This window comes from Montipora foliosa, chromosome 2, assembly GCF_036669935.1.
Source record: "Montipora foliosa isolate CH-2021 chromosome 2, ASM3666993v2, whole genome shotgun sequence".
NCBI lineage: Eukaryota > Metazoa > Cnidaria > Anthozoa > Scleractinia > Acroporidae > Montipora > Montipora foliosa.
Window position 1 is genome coordinate 28,227,115 of NC_090870.1, and position 25,176 is coordinate 28,252,290.

The 25,176-nt window shown below is 42.3% G+C and overlaps 1 long non-coding RNA gene across 1 annotated transcript; it reads left to right on the forward strand.

Annotated features, from left to right (window-relative positions):
- The first annotated feature begins 16,675 nt into the window (after positions 1-16,675).
- On the forward strand, positions 16,676-20,575 carry LOC137990644 (uncharacterized). Its single transcript, XR_011121535.1, has 3 exons — positions 16,676-16,855; positions 19,079-19,131; positions 20,381-20,575. It is a non-coding gene; the product is annotated as an uncharacterized lncRNA (long non-coding RNA).
- Positions 20,576-25,176: the final 4,601 nt, after the last annotated feature.

Below are 25,176 nucleotides of genomic sequence, written 5' to 3' on the forward strand. Positions count from 1 at the left end.
ATTTGATCGACAGTCGTCACTACAAACGTCACAGAAAGATAAGAATGACAGAATTCCATTCACCCTCACTTTCTATCCTCATAATCATGCAGTCAAAAGCATCATTCTTAGTAATTTTAAATTACTCCAAAATGATCCCGAGACTGGTAGAATCTTTTCGCAACCTCCACTTATTTCATTCAAACGCGACAAAAACGTAGGCAACTTTTTAGTTAGAAGCGCGCTCAAAACCAACGAGCAACCCGGCACTTTCAAATGCGCGCGCTCACGATGCAAAACTTGTCTTTTCATTGTTAACACTAGCAAGATATTGGGACCTAAGCGATCTGTTAAGATCACCGATCGTTTCACATGTACCTCCGCAAATGTCATTTATTGCATAACCTGCACGTTATGCAATAAATTATACATTGGTGAGACAGGTAGACGACTAGGTGACCGATTCCGCGAACACCTTCGCGATGTTGAGAAGAATGACAAGGATGCATCTAAGCCAGTCGCTCGCCATTTTAATCTGCCTAACCACTCCAAAAAACACATGGCTATCTGCGGCCTTTCCCTACATCTAGGTACGACGGAAAGGCGCAAGAATCTGGAACAAAAATTCATCTTTCAAATCGGCACCCTTAATCCTCACGGTATTAACGAACGCTTTTCATTTAACTAATATATTCCTACTTTTCACGTTGCCATGTTACCACCAATAGCGTAGCTCCTACTCTACTATAAAAACTACACGTAACCCATAATCCCTCGATTCGCTCTGACGAAGGGCTAACGCTCGAAACGCCAGCTTTTAGAATCTCTGTACGGTGGTCAATTTACATTATCAACTCTGTTGATAAACCAAATTTTTGTTCTAACATTACTAGTTACTTTTACTGTTTGCCTTTTGCAAGTCACACAACTCCCATTCCCGGTGGAGACATTACACGCTCCATTTAACTAGGTCTGTTTATTTTCATTGTCCTTACTTTCCTTATTTGGTATTAGTCTTCATGCTTAAATTCAATTGTACTTTAGGTAACCGTTACTTCTGAAGATGTATGTTGGAGCATACGAAACGTCAAGTTCATAAAAAGTTTTACAACATGCGTTATCTCGTTATTATTATCATTGCCAAAACGATAAAGATATCAGCGGTCACGTTTGGGTTGAAGTAGCGATTGCGTGATACCTGAACAGTTTTTCACATGGTAAACAAAGATCTCTGGGTTAATTGAAAACAAATAACACGCGCTATAGTAGAAGTTGGTTGTAGGTTGTTACTATTCCCAAAAGAGGGGCGGCGTTTATTGCACAGATACGTCGTACTACGTTTATGATGGAGTTTATCAATAGAGAGGCTGAAGCATCTAGCCTCTGTGATGAGCATGATGGCCGTTGCAGTACAAGTGAGAGTTTCAACGCACGAGATGTGAGGCGAGTTTACCTCATTACTTATAGTCAAGCAAACAGAGACATTGTCATTCTGTCAGGAATGCCTCGCAAATATTAACAAAGTCAACTTATTAGAAAACTTCTATTTGCAACAAGCCACCATTTCACCATGGTATTTGTTACGTGTATGTTTCTGAATTTCAAGCACTCACTGTAAGCAACATTTCTTGCAGGACCTTGAGTAAACAAGACCAAATGAAAACGATAGCATATTTTCAGTACGGGATAGTTCAATGACAGTACTAAATCTTTCAGTCATCTCACCGTTCTAACATCACTTGTTACTTTCACTCTTTTCGAAAAAATACCAAAAAACAACAAAACAAATTTCATCCCTTTTCCAAGTCATGTCATTCCCATTCCCAGTGGAGAGATTACACGCTCCGTTTTCAAAGAGGACGGATATTTACCGGGAACTATACAATGGTCGAGAGATACGTGACTTGCCAGGTAATTATAGGTTTTATTTTAATTACGTTTACCATGTCATACTTTATATCATCGACCTTCCACCCACCATTACAACACCTTCCACTCGCAACAATGGAAAACCTCGCCTACGATCATCTTCATGGTCCACTTCACGACAACCATTATCACGCAAACAATCAAGACACTCTGAACACACAGACGGAGGACGACAGCACAGATCCACAGAACGCAAGAAGGATTCAAGAAGTTACAGCTCACGCAAAGATCATGAGAGAAATGATGACCCAAGGCATGGACATCCTAGAGAAACGCCAGCCAACCCACAGCAATGACACTGACAAAATGTAAATCGTGTATGTTTCGGAATTTCAAGCAGTAAGCAATATTTCTTGCAGAACCTTGAGTACACAAGACCAAATGAAAACGATAGCATATTTTCAATACAGGGATAGTTCAATGACAGTACTAAATCTTTCAGTCATCTAACCGTTCTAACATCACTTGTTACTTTTACCGTTTTCCAAAAAATACCAAAAACAACAAAACAAATTTCATGCCTTTTGCAAGTCATACGATTCCCATTCCCGGTGGAGACATTACACGCTCCATTTAACTACAGTCTCAGACATAATGAATTGGGACACTTCATGCGAACGGCCTCTATTCCCTTCTCGTGCCTCCCCTGCCCCTCTCAATGTTGTTTATCGCAGTTGAGTCACCGAATCTTTCACAGCAACATTGAGAGGGAAGGAAGAGGCATAAGTGTCCCAACAATTATGTCTGGGACTGTGTAAAAGAGGAATTCTTGGTATGTGAGTACTGGGTAGCTGTATTCAGGGCGCGACGAAAGTGCTGTCCGATAGCCCGGGGCTACTGGAATGACTTGTCGGGCTAGCGTTTTCTTATCGTAGCTTGCCCGACGGGCAAGCACCGTTGGTTTCTCTTTTCTGATGATAAATTGAGCTTTTATACCACAAAGTGTGTAGCAGAAGCTCCTGAGAGAAAATGATAACGTTATGAGGCCAAATTATCCTAGCGTGACAACGTTTTGCGCCGCATTTTAGTTGCGTCCGTAAATAACGTCATGACTTTTTCTGCTTACATAGCGACCGAAATATATTTTTGAAATGACAATCTTTGCCGACTGACAGCGTGCAGTGCGAGACAATCAGTCTAATTAAATTCCAGCCAAGTCACGGTGCAGTGCATTTTCTCGGAAATTTAGGTGCGTTTCGTTGGGAAACTATTGTTATTGCGCATACATTCTGCGCATCTCGAGATAATCTGGTTTCCTACCGTTGATGCTTACTAATACAGGGATGTTATTGCGCGACTTAAAACTATCCGGAAAAAGTAGATCTTAGTAAATACTCTTGGTATCCAAAAAGAAAATTGCGGGTAACCAGGCATTTTTGAGAAATAATTAAGATTCAGTTTGAGAAAAAAACGCCATACATTGCTTTGTATTTTAAAGCTTTTTACAAATATTATTCATGAATTATCTTTGAAAAATGGGTGGTTACCCCCAATTTTCTTTTTGGATTTCCATAACACTTGTTAAGATCTACATTTCCTGCATAATCATGAAACGGGGCAAAAATACCCTTAAATAGTAGGCACCGTCCTTAAATACATCTGATTATTCTTTATGAACAATTTAATGTCGGGCTAGCTCGTCAGACCTTCGGGCTAGTAACCTCAAGTAACAGCTTGCCCGAAGGGCAACCTCATCTTTTCATTTTCGTCTCACCCTGTGTATTGGCGGGAAACCGTATCATACTTGTGTGCGTACACGTATCAGAGCGACATTAAATGCTGGGAGTAATGAACGATTTTAATCTGAAGAAGAAATCATTACACGAAATAAGTGTTCCCTTATTTTCTTAAAGAGTGTAACATTAACATTTCATAGACAAAACGATAAAGATATCAGCGGTCACGTTTGGGTTGAAGTAGCGATTGCGTGATACCTGAACAGTTTTTCACATGGTAAACAAAGATCTCTGGGTTAATTGAAAACAAATAACACGCGCTATAGTAGAAGGTGGTTGTAGGTTGTTACTATTCCCAAAAGAGGGGCGGCGTTTATTGCACAGATACGTCGTACTACGTTTATGATGTAGAATACGCTTAGGCATGGATGATATGAGCTTATTGACAGTATCGATTGGTACGGAATAAAAGGTGTTAATAACTCGGGTCTTAAACGCAGGATATGATTCTCTGGTAATTTGTTGCTCAATAACTTGTTTCTGTAGTTTACGAGAAACCATAGGAAACAGGTTTTCGTGGCAAAGAACGTCAGCACATCTCGCAGGGAACTTGAGTAAATTTGCACGGGTTCTCCTCATGGCAGCTTTTGCCAAAGCGGAATTTTGACATGGACAATTGTCTTGAACAAACAAGTTCTCGTTCCCCTTATCTGACAGCGTAAACATCCTCGGAAAACGTTCATCGATGAAATTGGCAAAAAAGCAACCCGTCATTTTTTCATACGGATGACAAAGAATTACACCTTTATTGTCGGAGATAGCTTCTACAAGTCTCACATATTTTCCACCTGTTCCTTCTTTTTTGCCTTTGGCCAAACAACCAGTTGTAAGGCCTTCGCCTCATTTTCGCCAAATTCGTTCCTTCGGAGCCAAAGCCTGGTCTAAGGGATTTCTCTTATACGCATATGACACACAATCAAGATAGAAAGCCACACGTTTAGTCCAGATATCAGAACCGTGATCTTTTTTCATTTGTTGCGAAAACCTCAGCCTTTTCTTCATATCGAGGACCGTCAAGACACCTTTTTTACGCGGTTGTAGATAAAAATACCCTTGAGAATTTAAGAAACGGGACACTGTTCTCACTGATACCTTTTTGGAAGAAATTCCAGCTTCTTGCATAATTCTTTCACAGGAAAAGTTGCTCTCTTTCTCTCGAAGTCTTATCATGGCTCTCAGAAGCTGCCTTCCATCTCTCGAACTTAATTTGAACGGTCTTCCCCTTTATCCTTGTTGTTTGTAACATGCTCTCATGGCAAGAATGCCTTCTTTCTTTATTCTCCACACACTTTCACTTGAAATGTGGCACATTTCGGCAACTTTCCGTATGGAGAAACCCTGAATTGTACACAGATAGTACACACATGCTCTTGTGACACTATCAATGGGAAATTTAAAGACCATGCCGCAAACTCTCTATGGCAGTATTTTTAAAGCTTGCGCTGAATACACTTTTTGCGAACTGGATATTGTTAACATTAAGGGTTTCTTTATATACATTGCTTAATTCCTCCCCTTCATTAAAATGTCACAACGGCCTACATTAACTGTGCCCCCTTGTGACCCCAGCAACAATTATGTCTGGGACAACAGTAGGTCTGTTTATTTTCATTGTAATTACTTTCCTTATTTGGTATTAGTCTTCATGCTTAAAATTCAATTGTACTTTAGGTAACCGTTACTTCTAAAGATGTATGTTGGAGCATACGAAATGTCAAGTTCATAAGAAGTTTTACAACATGCGTTATCTCGTTGTGTTTACAACCGCAGTTTGTTTGTTATGTTTACTCAAGTTGAAATGGCCGAAGAATAAGAGTGTCTATAAGTTAAGTTACCTGGCATGTTTACTCGCGAAACAAAGGATACATCTGTGTCAAAATGATTGCAAGACGTCGGATTTTTGTTTTTGTTACTTTGGTTTTTTATCTTTCAAGACACCGACAAAATGTAAATCAGGCAAGAAGACGAAAGAGGTGTTTAACTGTGGGCCGGTTGGCCACCTCAAAAGAGAGTGCACACAACCCAGAGGAAGAGTCAAAAAAATATTAAATGCACGAAACAGTACTTTTGTTTTCAAAGCACCTATAACCAACCTTCATATTCACAAATAAAAAGCTTCATCTGTCCCTGTAAGAATTTATTCTGTCGGGAATGCCTCGCAAATATTAACAAAGTCAACTTAAATTACAAAACTTCTATTTGCAACAAGCCACATTTCACCATTGTATTTGTTACGTGTATGTTTCTGAATTTTAAGAGGTAAGCATTTATTTCTTGCAGAACCTTGAGTAAACCTTAAGGAGACCAAATGAAAACGATAGCATATTTTCAATACAGGGATAGTTCCATCACAGTACTAAATCTTTCAGTAATCTGACCCTTCTAACATCACTTGTTACTTTCACTGTTTTCGAAAAAAGACCAAAAAACAACATAACAAATTTCATGCCTTTTGCAAGTCATACGATTCCCATTCCCGGTGGAGACCTTACACGCTCCATTTAACTAGGTCTGTTTATTTTCATTGTCCTTACTTTCCTTATTTGGTATTAGTCTTCATGCCTAAATTCAATTGTTTTTTACGTAACCGTTACTTCTGAAGATTTATGTTGGGGCATACGAAACGTCAAGTTCATAAAAAGTTTTACAACATGCATAGTACTGTGAAGATTCATCTATCCGGGAATATGATAGCAGGCGAAGCATAAACTTGAATACTCCGGATATTTTGTGGACTTACTTTTGATAAGCTTTCGAGCTCTCCTGAGCTCCACATGACTGTTGTTGTTGGTGACGTCATCCTCGGAAGTAGGCGGGAAATTCGAAGGTTTCCGAGCGGCCCCCTCCCTCTCTTCCTGGGGAGGTTGGTCCAGATGGGGGACAAGTTGTAGCGGACTTCATCCTTGTTGAGTGAAGTGCATAGAGTCGGAATGTGGATCGCTTCCTTCACACCTCTTTCAAACCACCTAGGTTCAACCTCCAAAATCTCGGCGTTAGCAATATCGATGGAATGTCCCGGTTCAGTAGTGTGTATGTGCCTGGACACCTCGGAAATAGAGGTGTTGGGGGATCTGTGCTCCATGAATCGGGCCTTGAACGACCGTTCTGTCTCTCCTACGTAAAATGCCGGACACTCCTCACATGGAATGTGGTAAACTGGACCTGTGACTTGGAGTTTGTACTTGGAGTTTGTCCAGTTTGTCCTTAAGCCTGACCAGTAGTTGCCGTAAGGTATTAGATGATTTGAAGTAGGCTGGGATGTTGTAGCCTTTCAGGATTCTTCCCAGTTCTTCAGAGAACCCATGGATATACGGTCGGGTATTTCTTCTTGCTGGTGCCGGATGATGCTAGTGTGGTGGCTTGACTTGAAGGCTGTTGTTCCTCATCGGGCTGTTTAGGGTCTTTCAGAGCCAACTAGGGTAACCATTGTAGCTCAGAGCAGTCCTAACGTGATCAATCTCCCCCTCTCTGTCCTTGGAGTCACTGAAGATGGATTCCGTGCGATGCGCCAGGGTCCTAACCACTCCCCTCTTATGTTCCAAGGGGTGGTTACTCTCAAAGTTGAGGTACTGGTCTGTGTGCGTGGCCTTTCTGTAGACTCTCATCTTTATGGTACCATCCCCAATGATCACAGACCACATGTCCAGAAAACCCAAGGGCTCTCTCTGTGTTGTTGTGTTCTGAGTGGGTCTCAACTTCTCCCTCGGTGGTCCACTTGATGTCATCATCTATGCTGTTGAGATGGTCTGTGAACTCTTGGGCGTAGGCCTTCTTTAGTTTCATATGGGTGTCGTCAATGTACCGCTGCCAACAGGTAGGGGGTGCGCGGCCATCGTTATGGCCTTCTGTTCGAAGTCCTCCATGTACAGATTACACAGAATGGGGGAAACTGGGGACCCCATTGTAGCTCCATGGATTTGTTGGTAGAACTGACCTTGGTACAGGAAGTATGTACAGTTCAAACACAAACCCAGTAGAGTCACAACATCCTTGGGGGCCATAGGGGTCCTATCCTTCAAGGTGTCGTCCTCCTCGAGCTTCTTGAAAATCAGTACAGGGGCTTTCTCAATGGGAACGCTGGTGAAAAGGACTGAGACATCATAAGACCTGACACGTCGCCCCAGACGAAGAACTCAGGTCTCATGATGTCTCAGTCCTTTTCACCAGCGTTCCCGTTGACAAAGCCCCTGTACTGATCCAAAAGAAGCTCGAGGAGGACGACACCTTGAAGGATAGGACCCCTATGGCCCCCAAGGATGTTGTGACTCTACTCGGTTTGTGTTTGAACTGTACATACTTCCTGTACCAAGGTCAGTTCTACCAACAGATCCATGGAGCTGCAATGGGTTCCCCCCATTGTGTGTAATCTGTACATGGAGGACTTTGAACAGAAGGCCATAACGACGGCCGCCCACCCCCTACCTGGCGGTGGCGGTACATTGACGACACCCATGTGAAACTAAAGAAGGCCCACGCCCAAGAGTTCACAGACCATCTCACCTGCATAGACGATGACATCAAGTCGACCACCGAGGGAGAAGTTGAGACCCACTCCAAAGACAAGAACACAGAGAGAGCCCTTGTGTTCCTGGACACGTGGTCTGTGATCAATGAGGATGGTACTTTAAAGATGAGAGCCTACAGAAAGGCCACGCACACAGACCAGTACCTCAACTTTGAGAGTAACCACCAACTGGAACATAAGACTCCCCTCTTATGTTCCAAGGGGTGGTTACTCTCAAAGTTGAGGTACTGGTCTGTGTGCGTGGCCTTTCTGTAGACTCTCATCTTTATGGTACAATCCCCATTGATCACGGACCACATGTCCAGGAAACCCAAGGGCTCTCTCTGTGTTGTTGTGTTCTGAGTGGGTCTCAACTTCTCCCTCGGTGGTCCACTTGATGTCATCATCTATGCTGTTGAGATGGTCTGTGAACTCTTGGGCATAGGCCTTCTTTAGTTTCGTATGGGTGTCGTCAATGTACCGCCGCCACCAGGTAGGGGGTGCGCGGCCGTCGTTATGGCCTTCTGTTTAAAGTCCTCCATGTACAGATTACACACAATGGGGGAAACTGGGGACCCCATTGTAGCTCCATGGATCTGTTGGTAGAACTGATCTTGGTACAGGAAGTATGTACAGTTCAAACACAAACCGAGTAGAGTCACAACATCCTTGGGGGCCATAGGGGTCCTATCCTTCAAGGTGTCGTCCTCCTCGAGCTTCTTCTGGATCACTACAGGGGCTTTGTCAACAGGAACCCTGGTAAAAAGGACTGAGACATCATAAGACCTGACACGTCGCCCCAGACGAAGAACTCAGGTCTCATGATGTCTCAGTCCTTTTCACCAGCGTTCCCGTTGACAAAGCCCCTGTACTGATCCACAAAAAGCTCGAGGAGGACGACACCTTGAAGGATAGGACCCCAATGGCCCCCAAGGATGTTGTGACTCTACTCGGTTTGTGTTTGAACTGTACATACTTCCTGTACCAAGGTCAATTCTACCAACAGATCCATGGAGCTGCAATGGGTTCCCCCCATTGTGTGTAATCTGTACATGGAGGACTTTGAACACAAGACCATAACGACGGCCACGCACCCCCTACCTGGTGGTGGCGGTACATTGACGACACCGATACGAAACTAAAGAAGGCCCACGCCCAAGACTTCACAGACCATCTCAACAGCATAGACGATGACATCAAGTGGACCACCGAGGGAGAAGTGGAGACCCACTCCGAAGACAACAACACAGAGAGAGCCCTTGAGTTCCTCGACACGTGGTCCGTGATCAATGAGGATGGTACTATAAAGATGAGACTCTACAGAAAGGCCACGCACACAGACCAGTACCTCAACTTTGAGAGTAACCACCCCTTGGAACATAAGACTCCCCTCTTATGTTCCAAGGGGTGGTTACTCTCAAAGTTGAGGTACTGGTCTGTGTGCGTGGCCTTTCTGTAGACTCTCATCTTTATGGTACAATCCCCATTGATCACGGACCACATGTCCAGGAAACCCAAGGGCTCTCTCTGTGTTGTTGTGTTCTGAGTGGGTCTCAACTTCTCCCTCAGTGGTCCACTTGATGTCATCATCTATGCTGTTGAGATGGTCTGTGAACTCTTGGGCATAGGCCTTCTTTACTTTCGTATGGGTGTCGTCAATGTACCTCCGCCACCAGGTAGGGGGTGCGCGGCCGTCGTTATGGCCTTCTGTTCAAAGTCCTCCATGTACAGATTACACACAATGGGGGAAACTGGGGACCCCATTGTAGCTCCATGGATCTGTTGGTAGAACTGACCTTGGTACAGGAAGTATGTACAGTTCAAACACAAACCGAGTAGAGTCACAACATCCTTGGGGGCCATAGGGGTCCTATCCTTCAAGGTGTCGTCCTCCTCGAGCTTCTCGTGTATCAGTACAGGGGCTTTGTCAACGGGAACACTGGTAAAAAGGACTGAGACATCATAAGACCTGACACGTCGCCCCAGACGAAGAACTCAGGTCTCATGATGTCTCAGTCCTTTTCACCAGCGTTCCCGTTCACAAAGCTCCTGTACTGATCAACAAGAAGCTCGAGGAGGACGACACCTTAAAGGATAGGACCCCAATGGCCCCCAAGGATGTTGTGACTCTACTCGGTTTGTGTTTGAACTGTACATACTTCCTGTACCAAGGTCAATTCTACCAACAGATCCATGGAGCTGCAATGGGTTCCCCCCATTGTGTGTAATCTGTACATGGAGGACTTTGAACAGAAGGCCATAACGACGGCCAGGCACCCCCTACCTGGTGGTGGCGGTACATTGACGACACCCATGTGAAACTAAAGAAGGCCCACGCCCAAGAGTTCACAGACCATCTCAACAGCACAGACGATGACATCAAGTGGACCACCGAGGGAGAAGTTGACACCCACTCAGAAGACAACAACACAGAGAGAGCCCTTGTGTTCCTGGACATGTGGTCCGTGATCAATGAGGATGGTACTATAAAGACGAGAGTCTACAGAGAGGCCACGCACAAAGACCAGTACCTCAACTTTGAGAGTAACCACCAATTGGAACATAAGACTCCCGTCTTATGTTCCAAGGGGTGGTTACTCTCAAAGTTGAGGTACTGGTCTGTGTGCGTGGCCTTTCTGTAGACTCTCATCTTTATGGTGCAATCCCCATTGATCACGGACCACATGTCCAGGAAACCCAAGGGCTCTCTCTGTGTTGTTGTGTTCTGAGTGGGTCTCAACTTCTCCCTCGGTGGTCCACTTGATGTCATCATCTATGCTGTTGAGATGGTCTGTGAACTCTTGGGCACAGGCCTTCTTTAGTTTCGTATGGGTGTCGTCAATGTACCGCCGCCACCAGGTAGGGGGTGCGCGACCGTCGTTATGGCCTTCTGTTCAAAGTCCTCCATGTACAGATTACACACAATGGGGGAAACTGGGGACCCCATTGTAGCTCCATGGATCTGTTGGTAGAACTGACCTTGGTACAGGAAGTATGTACAGTTCAAACACAAACCGAGTAGAGTCACAACATCCTTGGGGGCCATAGGGGTCCTATCCTTCAAGGTGTCGTCCTCCTCGAGCTTCTTGTGCATCAGTACAGGGGCTTTGTCAACGGGAACGCTGGTGAAAAGGACTGAGACATCATGAGACCTGAGTTCTTCGTCTGGGGCGACGTGTCAGGTCTTATGATGTCTCAGTCCTTTTTACCAGCGTTCCCGTTGACAAAGCCCCTGTACTGATGCACAAGAAGCTCGAGGAGGACGACATCTTGAAGGATAGGACCCCTATGGCCCCCAAGGATGTTGTGACTCTACTCGGTTTGTGTTTGAACTATACAAACTTCCTGCACCAAGGTCAATTCTACCAACAGATCCATGGAGCTGCAATGGGTTCCCCCCATTGTGTGTAATCTGTACATGGAGGACTTTGAACAGAAGGCCATAACGACGGCCGCGCACCCCCTACCTGGTGGTGGCGGTACATTGACGACACCCATGTGAAACTAAAGAAGGCCCACGCCCAAGAGTTCACAGACCATCTCAACAGCACAGACGATGACATCAAGTGGACCACCGAGGGAGAAGTTGAGACCCACTCCGAAGACAACAACACAGAGAGAGCCCTTGTGTTCCTGGACACGTGGTCCGTGATCAATCAGGATGGTACTATAAAGACGAGAGTCTACAGAGAGGCCACGCACACAGACCAGTACCTCAACTTTGAGAGTAACCACCAACTGGAACATAAGACTCCCCTCTTATGTTCCAAGGGGTGGTTACTCTCAAAGTTGAGGTACTGGTCTGTGTGCGTGGCCTTTCTGTAGACTCTCATCTTTATGGTACAATCCCCATTGATCACGGACCACATGTCCAGGAAACCCAAGGGCTCTCTCTGTGTTGTTGTGTTCTGAGTGGGTCTCAACTTCTCCCTCGGTGGTCCACTTGATGTCATCATCTATGCTGTTGAGATGGTCTGTGAACTCTTGGGCATAGGCCTTCTTTAGTTTCGTATGGGTGTCGTCAATGTACCGCCGCCACCAGGTAGGGGGTGCGCGGCTGTCGTTATGGCCTTCTTTTCAAAGTCCTCCATGTACAGATTACACACAATGGGGGAAACTGGGGACCCCATTGTAGCTCCATGGATCTGTTGGTAGAACTGACCTTGGTACAGGAAGTATGTAGAGTTCAAACACAAACCGAGTAGAGTCACAACATCCTTGGGGGCCATAGGGGTCCTATCCTTCAAGGTGTCGTCCTCCTCGAGCTTCCTGTGGATCAGTACAGGGGTTTTGTCAACGGGAACGCTGGTAAAAAGGACTGAGACATCATAAGACCTGACACGTCGCCCCAGACGAAGAACTCAGGTCTCATGATGTCTCAGTCCTTTTCACCAGCGTTCCCGTTGACAAAGCCCCTGTACTGATGCACAAGAAGCTCGAGGAGGACGACACCTTGAAGGATAGGACCCCAATGGCCCCCAAGGATGTTGTGACTCTACTCGGTTTGTGTTTGAACTGTACATACTTCCTGTACCAAGGTCAATTCTACCAACAGATCCATGGAGCTGCAATGGGTTCCCCCCATTGTGTGTAATCTGTACATGGAGGACTTTGAACAGAAGGCCATAACGACGGCCGCGCAACCCCTACCTGGTGGTGGCGGTACATTGACGACACCCATACGAAACTAAAGAAGGCCCACGCCCAAGAGTTCACAGACCATCTCAACAGCATAGATGATGACATCAAGTGGACCACCGAGGGAGAAGTTGAGACCCACTCTGAAGACAACAACACAGAGAGAGCCCTTGTGTTCCCGGACACGTGGTCCGTGATCAATGAGGATGGTACCATAAAGATGAGAGTCTACAGAAAGGCCAGGCACACAGACCAGTACCTCAACTTTGAGAGTAACCACCCCTTGGAACATAAGAGGGGAGTGGTTAGGACCCTGGCCCATTGCACGGAATCCATCTTCAGTGACCCCAAGGACAGAGAGGGGGAGATTGATCATGTTAGGACTGCTCTGAGCTACAATGGTTACCCTAGTTGGCTTCATAAAGACCCTAAACAGCCCGCTGAGGAACAACAGCCTTCAAGTCAAGCCGCGACACTACCATCATCTGGCACCAGCAAGAAGAAATACCTGGTCTTCATGCCGTATATCCGTGGGTTCTCTGAAGAACAGAGAAGAATCCTGAAAGGCTACAACATCCCAGCCTACTTCAAAGCATCTAATACCTTACGGCATTTACTGGTCAGGCTTAAGGAGAAACTGGACAAACTCCAAGTCACGGGTCCAGTTTACCACATTCCATGTGAGGATTGTCCGCCATCTTATGTAGGAGAGACAGAACGGTCGTTGAAGGCCCGATTCATGGAGCACAGATGCCCAGCTCCTCTACTTCTGAGGTGTCCAGGCACGTACACACTACTGAACCGGGACATTCCATCGATATTGCTAACGCAGAGATTTTGGAGGTTGAACCGAGGTGGTTTGAAAGAGGTGTGAAAGAAGCCATCCACATTCGGACTCTATGCCCTTCACTCAACAAGGACCGAGGCCGCTACAACTTGTCCCCCATCTGGACCAGCCTCCTAAGGAACAGAGGGAGGGGGGCCGCTCGGAAACCTTCGAATTTCCTGCTTACTTCCGAGGATGACGTCACGAACAACACTAGTCATGTTAAAAGTAAGTCCACAAAATATCCGGAGTATTCAAGTTTCCTCAGAGCAAACTGCCAATCAAAACACCAACATTGCGTCAAAAAAATTGCAAAGTGGTGTGCAAATGAACCAAGGGCTTCACTGTAACAGTGAAAAATATTAATTTTTCATCTCCAAAAAAGATTATAATTAATTTCTTTTCACCATCTCTGGAGAGATCACTTGGGAAAAATGCAAGGATCAAAATATTACATTTGCATTATTAATGCATGGGTTCCCACATTCCTTGCTAAATTTGCATAGCACAAAAGAGAAAAATCACGTGAGAGGTAACGCAACAATCTGGGGCCTGTTGCTCGAAGCCTGGTTAGTGCTAACCGTTGGTTAAAGAGGAATCAAATCCTATAGGTTTCCATGGTATTTAACACTGGTTAGTGCTAACCATGCTTCGAGCAACCCGGGCCAGTTCAACTCATACTGTTATCATGGCGGAATGCGATCAAGATGTGCTCGAAAATGAAGACGTAATGGCCAATGTAGAAAGGTTTATACGATATGGATGCGGGTGCTCTCGTGGTGTGGAAGGTGGGGCTAAACAATTGAATACAGGGCCACTTGTGGTTACATGTTAGATAGAGCTTTCTATACCAGAACCTTCTGATCTGCAAAGGTATGTTTTCACAACTCTATGGTTTAAGCTATTCATGGTGCCGAAGGTTAAAAGAGCACTACCAACAAAACAGACTTTCCCAAAGGATCCACCACAACAGCAAGCGCTTACCTCACACTTTCACCCTAAGCAATCGCGGCGACAGTTACAGTTAAAAACTATTTGAAGCGCAACAAAATAAATAAATATAGATAACAAGCATGAATTCGATGCAAATCGATGAGATCAAACAAGAAACACCATATGACGCATAACTATCTCGAGCGGAAACCGGTCGTTTCGCCTACAGCGTCGATTCCCCTACACACTTAAAGTGGATTCGCCTACACTAGTAAAGTCGATTCACCTACATATTGTTTTGCGAACTCATTGATAAAAGCTCACGTGTAACACAAAACATTCATGTTCAACTCCGGAGTGGACAGTGATAGGGTCTTGGACAAAAGCCACTGACAGTAAGCACTTGCACAGCTATCAAAATATTAAGTGACTACACTTCACTTAACCAAACACACTGTGATTACTGATTACATTTACTCAGATAAACACAGTAAGCGCTCATTACAAATGCTTGCGCAGCACTTACCGAAGCAGGTGAGATTTTTTTCATTTCAATAGGACATTGTTTCGAGACTTTATGGTCGCTTGCACAGCACTTACCGAAGGAGGTGAGATTTTTTCACTTTCAATAGGACATTGTTTCAAGACTTTAATTAAAGTTAACACCAACAATATCTTCCAATCACGAAGCTGCGATTTCGATCCATCTTGATCGGGCGTTGCGGTATAAAAGCACTGTGATTTTTGTTCAATCCATTCCACTAACCTTCTCAGAATAGTCTTGATCGCGACGGCTCTTATTGGATATGAACAGCTATTATTGTTTATTTTGCGCTGAAGAAGTAACCTCAAGACAAGAAGCACTCCTATGTGATGGTTGCGACAGATGGCAACATTGGCGATTCTAGACTGGCATTACAAGGGAACAGTAAAGAGAGGTAGTGAGATCAGGTCTAGAGGTTATTTGGCGATGCCTGTCTTGCAGCGCCAGTTCAACCCCAATTGCTGAAAGTACAAGACTCAGCTACGACGATATGGACGCCTTCGACATTCCGGCGTCATTTGAGATAGACAATGAACAAACAGAACAGAGACAGACAGGTATGGGTACTTTTTCAATTTGCAAATTAGCCGTGCGCCACAATTACGCAATGGAGTTTGATTATATATTGTTTTAGTGCGCTAAGAATGTTCAGTTCTTGTTTGTAGGCGAGTTAAGCTTTTAGAGAACTACTGTTTCGTCAAATTTTCACGAAATTCTAACATGGGGTTCCTTAGAAAACATTTCATTTCCATTGAAAGAACCAGTCACAAATTTTTGGTCAAATGATCGATAGTATTTGCTACAACCCTAGCCCGTGCTTAATAGCATCACCAACAGAATCTGTAAAGCACACGCTAAATGCAAATAAATTTTGGTGTTTACAAATTGACATTATTAACAAAGTTTACAGAGCAACAGCAGCAACTAAAATAAAACTTAAATAAATAGTAAACAAATAAGTGAATAGACAGAACAAAAAGGATTCGCAAGCTGTATTGATAGAAATTACATGATTGTTACAAATTTATAAGCTTTTGATTATTTCAAGAATTGAAGAAGGCATAAGGTAAGCATTTTCTTCTTGATTTTCGAACACAAAAACGGGTCTCCTCACCATTCTCCTCGCAGCTCCCCTACCAAAATTTTCCCTCGCCGGTAAACAATCCAACAAGGCTTGTATCGGTTATTGATTTGCCTCGCGGGCAAACAATCAGGCAACACTTGCATCGGTTATTTATTTATTCATTTGTCAGTGTGTAGGCGAATCGACGTTACTTATGTAGGCGAATCGACTTTACGTGTGTTGGTAAATCGACTTCAGTGTAGGCGAATCGAATGTCCTTGCCTGACAAATTGTTGATGAAGGTTCCAAAAAGTCGAATGCTAAATCGTAATTTTATGCGACAATCAGACATAAAATCAAATATTACCTGCTTTTAGTTAAGGCTTACCTTCTTAAGTTGAGTTATTATCCGTATTCCTTGCTTTGGATCAGCATAAGGAGTAAAGCAACTGAAAATCGTTAGACTCGAATGACAAGCCCGCGAAAGAGACTGCTGACCACAAACTGAAGGGTTCTCGTTTCCGATTCACATGGCGAGTACTGGCTATCAGCCGTAAAAATGATACCCATCGTACCGGCTGTAAGCCGATCATCGTATACTATAGTACCACTTGTTTCTCATTTGTATAGAATTCTGGGAATGCTGTTATGAGTACATTCTGTTTTGCCTCGATTGTGTTAAATAGCAATCTTGTATAGCAAGGTAAGCTCATTTTTTAAGCTCAAGTGAGATAGATTAGGGTAAAGCATAAGCTACTTTCGCCGTCGGCGGGTGTATGGGCGGCTAAGTATTTCGATCAACATGTCGATCTCTTCCTTACTTGTTCGGCGACGTACTTGCTGGGATTTCTTTTGAAGTCCATTCTTTATGTTGTTCCACTTCCACGCTACGAAGGGGAAATCAAGGCTCAAGTCAGTGTAAGGTATCATAAAGAAGATGTAGTAATACCAAGACAACATTGCCTATAAGTTGTGATGCTGTAGGGGATTCTTGCGGCACCTGTGGAGGCACCAGTGTAGTGGTCGGTGAAACTCAGGATCACCCAGCAACGGCTGATGATCAAGGTGACGGTTTTTTTTGCTCCGATTTACATATGGGGAGTGAAGGTGAAGAGGAAGGGGACACTGTTCATTTGCAAAGACTTCGTAGACCTGAAGAGGCTTGGTCAAAGGTGCGGCAGGTACAAAATACAGGTCACAGGGCACAGGTCACAGGTCACAGGTCAAAGGTCACATGTCATTATTTAACCTATACAGAAAGTATCCTAAACATTTATAAAAGATAACCTTAGGCCTAATTAGGCCTAATTAGGCCTAATTAGGCCTAAAGAAAAGTACCCTAAACAAAAATAAAAGCTAATTTTAGGCCTAAGGAAAAATTTTTAGGCCTAAGGTTAGCTTTTATGAATGTTTAGGATACTTTCTTTATAGGTGAAACAATGACCTGTGACCTGTGACCTGTGACCTGTGCCCTGTGACCTGCGTTTTGTACCTGCCGGTCAAAGGTGCGGGAGACCGCACTACTTACCACCCTCGAAATTGAAGGATCGTTCTTGGAATCACGTTTTTTCTGTGCTTGTGCTGCTACTTGTCGCTGCCTTGATTGTGGTCCCTCAATCTCAATGAGCTTATGCAGTCTTGTGCAGTAGAAAAACACAAGACACTTCATATATTCCATCATGTCGAAATTTTAAAGGTGAGAAATTGCATTATTATACGTCGTAAGTAGTACGTATATGCTTGAACACATGTACGAACTCAGGCTTCCTCTTTGATATGCTGTGCACACTAATATTTCTTTCTTTACTTAGACAATGTATGAACCAGTTAAGTCCTTTAATATTCTGGTTGGAGTATTGCAGACTGCTCTAAATGTAAAGTAATTTATTATTGCTTTTAAAATTGCCAAAAATAATGAAAGTGCTGATTAATAGTGTATTAAGGGTGCAGAAATGAAGATGCATGTTGGGGAGCTCAGGGTATTGTTCCATTATATGTTTGTTGTAGGAGGAAAATTTGTTATTATGGTCTCACACATGTATGTCCCAGGTTTCTCAAAGGCCATTCTGATCCTCCTTTCTCCTCGACTTCAGAGATCTCCAGTTAAAGAAGGCATTGTCCAACCTATGCTTTCAAAATGCACAAGTTACCTATTGGGCTGCTGCTTCTATTGATTCATCTGTAATCTCCTTGTTGTTTGTTCTCAGTTCTGTCTTCTACAGTGGAAGTACTGTATCCAACAATAATATTGGTCTCAGGCATGAAAGCTAAGCTCTATCTTTGGTTGTGGCTGAAAAAGTGCAAAGACTGTGTAGTAAAGAGCTCACAGTCTTGTTTCCGTTAGTGATGTTATTCTTTACATATTCATGCCGGCGTAATCATGCAAAAGATAGATGCCAATATACATGTTAATATCGTCAGCTTCCTAGACCTGGTCATGAAGTTTTTAATCAACGAGAACCAACTCAAAGTGGGTGGTAGTGATCTGAATGAAATAAAATAATATGAACCCTTGATAGTAACCCCTGCATGTAATTGTCCATTCTCACTTAGTTGAAGACGAGTTTTCTTTGTGACTGATGTAAACAGCCATCAATCAATAATTTCTTACAATGAAATGTCCTACTCACGTAATTATTAACTGGCCCTACAGTACCACTGGTCAGTTAATTTTTAAATGATAATACCCAGGGACTACAAACTATATGCTCTATTAGCGGGTCAGTCTCCTACTGGATTTTTCTTATTAACTAAAGCACCATTTGAATATTTAGGGTCAATTGATTTTGTGCTTTGAATAATAAATATCATTATCGTAAGTGAGCTGGCTTAGTTCTGTGATAACTAATGTAAAGTCAACTCACTTTTTTTATACTTGACTCAAGTGCATTATTTTTTTTTACCTTTTGTTATTAAATTTCTGCAGAATCAATGCAAGTTATACCCAGTGTGATAATTGACAGTTTTAAAGAAATTCAGGTAATTTGTAAATATCAAGACATGAGCATGATTGCAAGATTTACTTAGTGTTAATTTATTGAACATGCATTTACCTGTATATGCCATAACAGTAACTTCTTGTATATTGTACAGCCGGTATTTCTCAGCTTTTGGCCTTCTTTAGGGGCAATATTTAGAAAATTGTAGAAGTTTAAAGGTGTATTTCAGTCCATACTGCACACTCTCTGTTTTGGTTTCATGCAAGATTATAATCTGCAACTACCTACATGTATGTGACATAACTTTAAAATGTGCATTGCATTAATGGCTGTTGGTGTGGATGCCTGAAGCTCGTTGTTACTGATAAGAATAGTTTATTACTCCTATTGCACAGTTTCCATAAGAATGTTCAATTGTGCACTACATTAAATTGTCTATAACTAATAAAAATAAATTTACATAGATAAGAACAATAGAGTAAAATGCAATAAACATTTTAAAAAGCGTACATGTAATTATCTGTACAAAACTAAAATTGAAATATATTTACAGTAGCTAGAAAAAGCCAACTTAAAAAAGTTGCGTGCTCTTCAAAAGCCTTTTAAAACCCTCAACAGTACTACAGCTGTACTACCAGCCATTCGTATGTTGGATGGTACTGTAACTCATTCCATAGTTTAGGCACATGAAGCTGGGAAAGCAAGATCCTCGAGAGTTGCTAATGATCAAAAATTATTTATTATGAATCTTCCCACATTGTTTGGATGAATTAGTTGATTAGTTTACAATCTTCAAGTCTGATCAAAAGTAGAGAATCATCATAGGAATTTGCAAATTATGTAACCTGATTGTTGTTGCAAAATCTAGAAATCGAAGGATTTAGGTGTTATTATATAATATTAGGGCAACCCTACAACCCGGAATCCGGAATCACAGGTCATTGTTTTACCAATACAGAGAGTAGAAATTATCCTAAACATTCATAAAAGCTAACCTTAGGCCTAATTAGGCCAAAACAAATGTTGTAAGGCCTAAGGTTAGCTTTTATGAACATTTAGGATAGTTTTTACTCTCTGTATTGGTAAAACAATGACCTGTGATTCTGCATTCTGGATTCTGGATTCCCGGTTTTAGGTTGCCCATTATATTACTTTTAAATGGTTATTGAAAGTCAATTTTTAATTAAAAACATGCCATTAAGTAAAATGTAAATTAGATGCACAACTGAGGAGTAAGTCTAATTGATCCTTCTCAATTAATGTTTCTTTGGCTGATGTTCACATTGCAGAAAAGTTTGTCAATTAATGAATTCCTCGATCCAACTTGAAGATAGTCATCACCATTATTGTTGGGAGTTACAAGTTTAATTGGCAGTCGTTGACCCAGTTAGCTTGTTTTAATTATCATTGCTACGGACATGTGGTGAGTTCCTAGCTGGAAATGCCATTCGATCAAGGTCTTGGTATTTAGCTTTAAGTGAGACAGCCATATTTGTACGTGTAGTTTTTATAGTAGTAGTAGGAGCTACGCTATTGGTGGTAACATGGGTGGTAACATGGCAACGTGAAAAAATAGGAATATATTAGTTAAATGAAAAGCGTTCGTTAATACCGTGAGGATTAAGGGTGCCGATTTGAAAGATGAATTTTTGTTCCAGATTCTTGCGGCTTTCCGTCGTACCTAGATGTAGGGAAAGGCCGCAGATAGCCATGTGTTTTTTGGAGTGGTTAGGCAGATTAAATGGGCGAGCGACTGGCTTAGATGCATCATTTGTCATTCTTCTCAACATCGCGAAGGTGTTCGCGGAATCGGTCACCTAGTCGTCTACCTGTCTCACCAATGTCGTCTTATTGCATAACGTACAGGTTATGCAATAAATGACATTTGCGGAGGTACATGTGAAACGATCGGTGATCTTAACAGATCGCTTAGGTCCCGATATCTTGCTAGTGTTAACAATGAAAAGACAAGTTTTATTTCATCGTGAGCGCGCGCATTTTTGCAGTGCGGGTTGCTCGTTAGTTTTTGAGCGCGCTTCTAACTAAAAAGTTGCTTCTAACTAAAAAGTTTTGTCGTTTTTTTGCGTTTGAATGAAATAAGTGGAGGTTGCGAAAATTCTACCAGTCTCGGGATCATTTTGGAGTAATTTAAAATTACTAAGAATGATGCTTTTGACTGCGTGATTATGAGGATGGAAAGTGAGGGTGAATGGAATTCTGTCATTCTTATCTTTTTGTGACGTTTGTAGTGATGACTGTCGATCAAATTGTTGGGCGCGATGATGGCCCGCTTTGACCACAGAGACAGACCACACGACCACAGAGACAGCCACAGGACTTCTTTTTTGAAAAAATCTCCTCATCATCTGATGAAAAATCGAAATCAAAAAAATGAAGAATACAGGAATGAAGAGTCTAAGAATGAGAATGTGACGATGAATAAATGGAATAAACTGTGATGATGTGAGGTTTGTGATGATGATGATGTGACAACAAAACACAACAAAATCACGTTGCACAATAGAATAGTACTTTGATATCTAGAGCAAAGCCAATGAAGTTTCCGAAATTTTCCCAGGTAAATCCGAAGTTTTTCCCAGGTTATATTTAAGAGCGGATGAAAAGAGTTGACGGAGGTTATAAATTGATCGAGTTCTTCTCTGCTGGATGAATAGCGCCGATGCAGTCGTCGATGTAGCGGCCGTAGAGTTCAGGTTTGGGGCCGTTGTACTGATTAAAAAATTGGTGTTCAACATATCCTACAAAAAAAAGATTGGCATAGCTAGGTCCCATTCTTGTGCCCATCATCGCTACACCATTAATTTGTTTGTAATAGTTGCCGGCGAATGAAAAACAATTAAGCGTTTAAAAAAAAGTTCGGCAAGGCGGAGGAGCGTTTCGGAAAGAGTTTTTTGACAGTGCGTTTCGATCGAAAAAGTGTTTTTGAAGTGCTTGAAGACCTTCGCTGCTTGAAATGAAGTGTAAGAGAATAATGTGTTATGGTGAAAATAAGTTTGTCTGGCCGGATGAAAATGAAATCGCGGAAAAAAATTGAAATCGCGGAAAAATTAAATGCGTGTGTACTGTCTTTAATGTAATGTATGGCAAAGATTTGACGATAGGCGTCATAATCCTGTCTAAGTAGCTAGAAATGAGTTCGGTGGGGCAACTACAGGCAGAAACGATAGGGCGACCTGGGTTGTTGGGTTTGTGAATTTTAGGCAAGAAGTGCAAAGTGCAGCAGGGGTTGTTGATGAGAGTGTGGAGTGTGAGATGGCAGATTAACTTCTAAGATTTGTCTTGATTTTGACTATTTTTTGATTTTTGAATGAGATGTTTTGAAGTTTTTGATTTGGAAGAGGTTCCGAAAGTTGGATTTTTTTTTTTTTTGTTTTTCGCGTAAAAAAACCGCGCCGTTTTTGCGCGCCGCCAAAAACGGTCCGCGCGCCCGCCTACCGCGCGTTGCGCCGCCTTACGATTTTTAAGCGCCGCCGTTTTTTTTTTTCGAGGAAAAAGCGTTTTAGTTGTTTTTCGATTGAAAAGGTAAGTTTTTGTTGTTGTTGAAATTTTTTTTTTTTGTGAAAAAAAAAAAACGTGTTTGTCGTGACGGCATTTTTTTTGGTTCTAAATCTAAGAGGCAAATTGTCCCTCTGGGGGAGTCCATTTTTGACTGAACTAGAGTGTTTCAAAAAATATCTTTTTTAGAAGTGTCCCGAATCATCCTCTCCTCTTGAAAAAAAAGAACTTTTGAAAAAAAAGGAAATTTTTCAAATTCTTTTTTCGTTTTCGCGTTTGGTTAGGGTTGTGGTTTAGTGGACAAATGAAACAGATTTCTCCTTACACAAGAAAGCAGATTTTTCTGGTCATTAAGAAAGATAATGATTTAATAATTCTATAATTTGTATTGTATTTTTAATTTTTGTAATGTTTTTTAAATTAATTTTGTTTGGTTTTTTAATTATTAATTTTGTTGTGTTTTGTTTTGGCACAGTTTGATTTGTCAAAAAAATTGTCAAAGATTTTTGAAAAAAAAATTTTAGAAGTTGCGAATGAAGAAGCACAATTTTTTCAAATTCGATTTCGTTCGGTTGCAATTTCAGATTTTTCGTGGAATTGTTTTTTTTTTAATTAATATTTTTTGATTCATTTTTTTGGCATAGCTCTATTGTGATCCTCAATATTAATTACGTGAAATTTTGCGCACGCACATCGAATGGTGATGGAAGGGATCCTGTAAGCTTTTCAAGGTTTGATGTAAGCCTTTCCATAGAGCTGGAGTAGGCTTTATCCATAGTGTACAAAAATTTGGTTTATCAACGGAGTTGATAATGTAAATTGACCACCGTACAGAGATTCTAAAAGCTGACGTTTCGAGCGTTAGCCCTTCGTCAGAGCGAATCGAGGGATTATGGGTTACGTGTAGTTTTTATAGTAGAGTAGGAGCTACGCTATTGGTGGTAACATGGCAACGTGAAAAGTAGGAATATATTAGTTAAATGAAAAGCGTTCGTTAATACCGTGAGGATTAAGGGTGCCGATTTGAAAGATGAATTTTTGTTCCAGATTAGGTCCCGATATCTTGCTAGTGTTAACAATGAAAAGACAAGTTTTGCATCGTGAGCGCGCGCATTTGAAAGTGCCGGGTTGCTCGTTGGTTTTGAGCGCGCTTCTAACTAAAAAGTTGCCTACGTTTTTGTCGCGTTTGAATGAAATAAGTGGAGGTTGCGAAAAGATTCTACCAGTCTCGGGATCATTTTGGAGTAATTTAAAATTACTAAGAATGATGCTTTTGACTGCGTGATTATGAGGATGGAAAGTGAGGGTGAATGGAATTCTGTCATTCTTATCTTTCTGTGACGTTTGTAGTGACGACTGTCGATCAAATTGTTGGGCGCGATGATGGCCCGCTTTGACCACAAATCTTCCGCTTACTGACTCAGAGAAATCTGTTCTCAGTAAGGGCCTAAATTTTGTCCCTATTACCAAACGCACCAACGAATTTTCTATTAAGCAAGATGTTGAAAAATTCCTTCGCCGCGTTCAGTCAAAAGCCTTTTTTCACGACAAAGAGGATGATTCGGACACTTCTAATAAAGATATTTTTGAAACACTTCTAGTTCGCAAATCCAAATGGACTCCCCCAGAGGGACAATTTGCCTCTTTAGATTTTTTCACCAAAAAATGCCGTCACGACATTCACAAACTTAAATTCAATCGCAACACTAAATTTTCCAACCTTTCCTCGGAAGAGTGGGCGGCGCTTAAAAATCTTAGTAAACGCAACGACATAGTTGTCAAATCGGCCGACAAAGGCGGCGCGGTAGTTGTTTGGCGGTCCGACCTTTACCAAAAAGAAGCTTTGCAGCAACTGTCGGATACCTCGTTTTATGCCAAAATCCCTAAAGATCTCACTTCCAACAATCAAAAACTTGTCAAAGACACCATTCAAAATCTTATAGTTAATCAAGAATTACCGGACACTGCCACTAATCTCATCATCAACACCCCTAGAACTTCGTGCATTTACTTCTTGCCTAAAATTCACTAACCCAACAACCCAGGTCGACCTATCGTTTCTGCCTGTAGTTGCCCCACCGAACTCATTTCTAGCTACTTAGACAGGATTATGACGCCTATCGTCAAATCTTTGCCATCATACATTAAAGACAGTACACACGCACTACAAATTTTCCGCGATTTCAATTTCTCCGGCCAAGACAAACTTATTTTCACCATGGACATTACATCTCTATACACAGTCATTCCTAACAGCGAAGGTCTTCAAGCACTTAAACGCTTTTTCGATCAACGCACCGTCAAAGAACCTAGCTCGGATACGCTCCTCCGCCTTGCCGAACTAGTTTTAACGCTTAACTGTTTTTCATTCGCCGGCAACTATTACAAACAAATTAATGGTGTAGCGATGGGCACAAGAATGGGACCTAGCTATGCCAATCTTTTTGTAGGATATGTTGAACACCAATTTTTTAATCAGTACAACGGCCCCAAACCTGAACTCTACGGCCGCTACATCGACGACTGCATCGGCGCTACTTCATCCAGCAGAGAAGAACTCGATCAATTT